This window comes from Thamnophis elegans, chromosome 13 (assembly GCF_009769535.1).
Source record: "Thamnophis elegans isolate rThaEle1 chromosome 13, rThaEle1.pri, whole genome shotgun sequence".
In the NCBI taxonomy this organism is placed as follows: domain Eukaryota; kingdom Metazoa; phylum Chordata; class Lepidosauria; order Squamata; family Colubridae; genus Thamnophis; species Thamnophis elegans.
In genome coordinates, this window is record NC_045553.1 from 11,259,319 (window position 1) to 11,265,318 (window position 6,000).

A 6,000-nucleotide genomic window follows, 5' to 3' on the forward strand; every position below is an offset into this window, starting at 1 on the left:
ACGGGGACTGAGGAGTGCCCGAGAGGCTAGAAAAATGAGTGGATTTGGGGGAAAGTTGGCGGTGGAGGGATAACTTGTGGGGTGGCCCTCCTTGGCACCCTCAGCTGTTTCACACAACACCCCCCCCAACCTTGGCTGCCCAGCTGAACTGATGTGCAGCCAGCCTCATTCCACCAGTATTCCCAGTCAGCTGGGGAGGAGGTTGGGATGGGGCCAGCCTGCCTTGCAAAGCAGGACACCAAGGTTGACTGAGTCATCCCCCCCCCCTCAAGCACTTTGACCATGAGGACTGGCTCCTTGGGAGGCCTGGGGTGCCGAAGAGGGGGGGTGGGCGCCAGGAGAATAATAAGCAAATTGGGGCAAGTTAGCTATGGAGGCATAATTTGTGGGGGTTGACCTTGGTGACACCCAGAACTGGTTCACATAACCCCCTTAACCTTGACTTCCGAGTCAACCCAGGTCAGCCTAGGAGCTGAGTTGAAGTGCAACCAACCTCATTCCACCAGTATTCCCAGTCGGCACCAGTACAGGTAGTCCTCGACTTAATGACCACAATGGAGATCAACATTTATGTTGCTAAGTGAGACATTAGGTGAGTTTCACCTCATTTTATGACCTTTCTTGTCCCAGTTATAAAGCCAATTGCTGCAGTTGTTCAATAAGTAACACGGCCGTTAAGTGAATCTGCCTTCCCCATGGGTTTGGCTTCTCAGAAGGTCGCAAAAGGGAATCACCTGACCAACTGTCATAAATATGAATCAGTTGCCAAGCGCCTGAATTTTGATCACATTGACCATGGGGATGCTACGACGGTCGTAAGTGTGAAAAATAATCCTAAGTCATTTTTTTCAGTGCTTTTGTAACTTCGAGTGGTCACTAAACAAACTGTTGTAAGTCGAGAACTATCTCTTTCAAAGTCAGAGTAATACAGTAGCCATTAAGAGGGGAGTTTAGGACTTGTCCTTCAGCGCAACTGGAGGGCATTCAGCTGACATCTAAACCCTTTGCTTGCAAGCTGTGCAAATATTTAAAAAGCAGATTTTCCAAAACTCAGATTTTATTCACTTACTTTAATGCTTTTAAAGGGACACAGTGGCTCAGTGGCTAAGATGCTGAGCTTGTCGATCAGAAAGTTAGACAGTTCGGCGGTTCAAATACCTAGCCCCACATAACAGAGTGAGCTCCCATTACTTATCCCAGCTTCTGCCAACCTAGCAGTTCGAAAGCAGGTGATAAATGCAAGTAGAAAAATAGGAACCACCTTTGGTGGGAAGGTAACAGCGTTCCGTGAGCCTTCGGCATTGAATCATGCCAGCCACATGACCATGGAGACGTCTTTAGACAGCGCTGGCTCTTCGGCTTTGAAACCGAGATAAGCACCACCCCCTAGAGCCGGGAACAACTAGCACATATATGCAAGGGGAACCTTTACCTTAATGCTTTATGGAATGGGAGAGGCAAGAATCCTTGACATACTACCCAAAATGTATGTCGCTAAGCAAGACGGTGGTTAAGTAAATTTTGCCTCATTCTGCGCTCTACTCCTCAACTTACGACCACAGTTGAGCCCAACATTTAGCTTGCTAAGTGAGACATTAAGTGAGTTTCGCTCATTTTACGACCTTTCTTGCCACTGTGGTTAAGCAAACCGCTGCCGTTGTTAAATTAGTCACACGGTCGTTAAGGGAATCTGGCTTCCTCATTGAGTTTTCTGGTCAGAAGGGAATCCACCAAAGGGGATCGTGTGATCCAGGGACACTGTGGCCGTCATAAATATAAGTCAGTTGCTTAGTGTCTGAATTCTGGCCATGAGGAGGCTCCTTAAGGATGTTAAGTGTGAAAAATGATCCTGTCGCCTTTTTCAGTCCTGTTGTAACTTCGAAGAGTCACTAAAGGCGTGGCTGTAAGTTGAAGATTACATGAAAACAACAAATAGATCCTTTATGGGGACCATTCATAAGATTCAATTATTTAATATCCCACCTTTATTCTTTTTATAAATCTCAAAGTGGCCAATAAAACTAATACGCCTTCCTCCTCTTGGTGGGTGACCCTTGCCACCTTCAGCCCCACAGCTTGTCTCTGTGGGGCAGGCCTCGTATTAAGCAGGGTTTGAACTATCATTTACTGAATAAGCCACCATCGGTTTGGTTTTAGGGCTTGGCTGGACGAGGAGAGCCAAAATACAGTTCTGTCTGAAATGAATAAGATTTTTTGAATTTTTCATTCAAGGCCGGAAAACAAATCTGGGAAACTATAAACCTAAAAGTTTATACTTTTTTATGACTGGTTGTCAGGGAAAATAGGAAGAGGAAGGAGTATTACATACATTCACCGCCTTGAGATATTTATTAAAATTATTTATTTATGACATTTATTTGCTGGCCATCTCATTGAACATAGATCAAGAGTTGGAAAGGACCTTGGAGGTCTTCTAGTTCACCACCCTGCTCAAGCAGGAAATCCTATACCAGTGTTGGCAAACTTTTTCAGCACCGAGTACCCAAATGGGAGCACGGGTGCGCGGGGAAGCGACGGAAACTGGAAGAGCAGCTCCCTGGCAGGCATGTGCAGGAGCACTGAAAACCCAAAGAACAGTTTCCCGGCACTCATTCTCACACTGGGAAACTGAGCTTCCAGTTTCTGGCATGCGCATGTGTGCCAGTCACCTGGTCTTCCGGTTTCTAGTATGCATGCATGCACAAAGATTAGCTGGCTGGTGCACATGTGCTCACCGGAACCCGGAAGCTCAGCTTCTCGGCACATGCATGTGCACCAGGAAGCTGCTCTTCTGGTTTCCAGTGCTCCCCTGCGTGCAAAGACCAGCTGGCTGGTGCGCATGTGGGCACCGGAACCCGGAAGAGCAACAGGAGACAGCTGGTGTGCCCGGAAGTGGCACATATGCCATAGGTTCTCCATCGTGGTCCTATGCCATTTTATTTCTGGGCAGCTAAATAATAGGAGTGAAATTTAAAAGATAATAGCAATAGCAATAGCAGTAGACTTATATACCGCTTCATAGGCCTTCAGGCCTCTCTAAGCGGTTTACAGAGAGTCAGCATATTGCCCCCAACAATCTGGGTCCTCATTTTACCCACCTCGGAAGGATGGAAGGCTGAGTCAACCCTGAGCCGGTGAGATTTGAACCGCTGACCTGCTGATCTAGCAGTAGCCTGCAGTGCTGCATTTAACCACTGCGCCACCTTGGCTCAATAATAAAGTTAGTCTTAAATAGCTTTAAATAAAATCCCCCAGAATACAGAACAATCATGCCCCCTTGAGTTATACAATTAAAGGCAGGATGTAAATAAGATTTTCTTTTAAAAAAAAAATACTTGTTGTCTGTCTGGACAACCTGGGAAGGTAGGCTGGGCAGTTAAACTTGGTGCAGTTCTGCTAAGAGCCAAGGTGGCGCAGTGGTTAAATGCAGCACTGCAGGCTACTGCTAGATCAGCAGTTCAGCGGTTCAAATCTCACCGGCTCAGGGTTGACTCAGCCTTCCATCCTTCCGAGGTGGGTAAAATGAGGACCCAGATTGTTGGGGGCAATATGCTGACTCTCTGTAAACCGCTTAGAGAGGGCTGAAAGCCCTATGAAGCGGTATATAAGTCTACTGCTACTACTGCCTTCAATCCAGGAGTGGCAAATGGGCATTTTGTTCCTTCCTTAACCCCAAATTGCAGACGGAGGGGTGTCATCTGCATTGGAAGACATCCTGTCATCACTCTTGGCCCAATTAAGCCAGAAAGTTGGCTGGATGTCTAACCATTTCCTTTGGTAATTGCAGGCTACTAAGAACCGATCGTTTATCTACTGGTAGGCTTGGCTGGACTCTCAGTTAAAATGGGTTTTTTTTCTCCTCCCCCCCCCCCCGCCTCCTCCTCGTTTCTTCCCTCTTCTGGGACTTTGAAATGTTTGGCCCTGGGAAGGTTTTCAAAAGCAACACAATTGTGATCTGTAATGGAGAAGGTGCAAGAATGTTAAGGTTCAGTAGAATTGATGGTTGAAGCAGGAGTACTTTGCTTAAAGAGTTATTTTTTCCTTTCTTTTTCTTCTTTCCTTTTCTTCCCATTGCCCTTCCTTCCTTCTTTCCTTCCTTCCTTCCATCCATCCATCTCATTGCCTTTCCTTCCTTTCCTCCCCCTAATTATCCCTTCCTTCTTTCCTTCCATCCACCCATCCATCTCATTGCCCCTTCCTTCCTTCCATTCCACTTCCTTCCCATTCTCCTTACTTTCATCCATTCCCCTCCCACCCTTCTTCTTTCCTTTTCTCTTCCTTTCCTCTCTCCCTTTCATTATCCATTCCTTCCTTCCTTCCTTCCATCCATCTCATTGTCCCTTCCTTCGTTCTTTCCTTCCTTTCCTCCCTCCATCCCTCTCATTGTCCCTTCCTTCCTTTTTTTCTTTCTTCCTTCATCCATCCATCCATCTCATTGCCTTTCTTTCCTTCCTTCCTTCCTTCCCTCCATCCCTCTCATTGTCCATTCCTCCCTCCCTCCCTTCCCTTCCCTTCTTCTTCCTTTCATCCCGTTCTTCTGCTTTCCCATTTTCCTTCTTCCCCTTGCATTCTCCTCCCTCCCTCCCTTGTCCATCAACCAAGTAACAGAAAGACACGTCAAAACTTAGGATGTTCCCATCTCAAGGGGACTAGACTGAGTCTTTATAGTCACCAAGCCTACCTATAGAAGAACAATTTGCTGCAGAATTCCAGAGCAACGAGGAAGCTGCAGTTTTCAGGGAACAAAAGGAGGTTGAGTATGATTTAATGCCTAGAAGTTTTTTCCTCTTGTCTGTAGCACCCCTGCGATGTCCTTCCAAGCAGAATCCCCCCCCCTTACTCTCTTCAAATCAAGCCTAATGATTTTGCAACACAGGGGACATAATCAATGGGGAGAGGTTAAGCATTCCTGATTCTTCCCTTTAAAGACCTGTTAGCAACACTTGCAACCAACCAAAGGCTTCCTCAAAGCCTTTTCAGGTGCTTGCCTTTTGTGGCGACTGGAGGTGTGAAAAATAAGAGCATCTTTAGCAAGGTGCGAAGTCTGTCTTCCTTCTGCCACTTAGAGCCGTGTCACACATTACATTTTTAAAGTGCGCACTTCTGATGTACCATGCGTAATGTGCAAGGAAGGGAGGCGCACATTGACAAATGGATGACCTCCTGGAAGTGCGACAGTGTCTTTACAGATGCTTTTGCTTGTTGCGTGCACATTTGGGGGGGGGTAGAAGCATATTGTCTCGGATAATACCTTCTAGAGCAGTGGTTACCAACCGGTGGTCCGTGGACCACTGGTGGGCCATGAAAATTTTTTGATGGGCTGCAAGAAAATTTTGGTGGTCTGCAGAAAAATCATTTGCATTTTTCACATTGCACTCAATCGGGGGGTCCTCAAACTACAGCCCCCGGGACGGATACGTGCATTGAACGCTTGTGTTGCTGCAGAGGGTCTCCCCCTTCAGGGTCTTTTTGTGCAGGTTGGAGGGTGGCAGAAGCTCAGACTTGGGGTCTGCTTCAGCCTCCTGGTGCGGGGCTTTGGGTGAAGGCTGGAGGGAAGCTCCGCTGGTGGTGAAGAGCCGGAGGGCCTCGTTCCAGTGGGACTGCATCATGGCCTGGAACTAGCTGAACATCTCAGCCTGCTGAGCCTCCAGCTGCTGGTACCTGGACTTGCACTCCTGCAGGTCTTCTCTCTGCTTGGAAAGCCTATGCTCATAGTCCTCAGCCTCTGCTGAGCCGCCTTCTCGGCCAGATCCAGTTTAAACTGAGCCAGCTGTTTTGCCAACTCTTTCTCGTGGTGGCTGCTTAGCTCTAGCAACTGCTTTCTGTTGGGGCCCTAAGGATCCGGGGCGGGCAGGCAAAGAGGGGTTGGGAGGGGAAGAGCAAGTAGAGACTAGCGAGGCGCCCCTCAATGTGAGTGACATGAAGTTGGCCATGCTCACCCAGTCACATGACCACCTAGCCACTCCCACCCAGCCACTCATTAGGCGGATCGTATTAGTG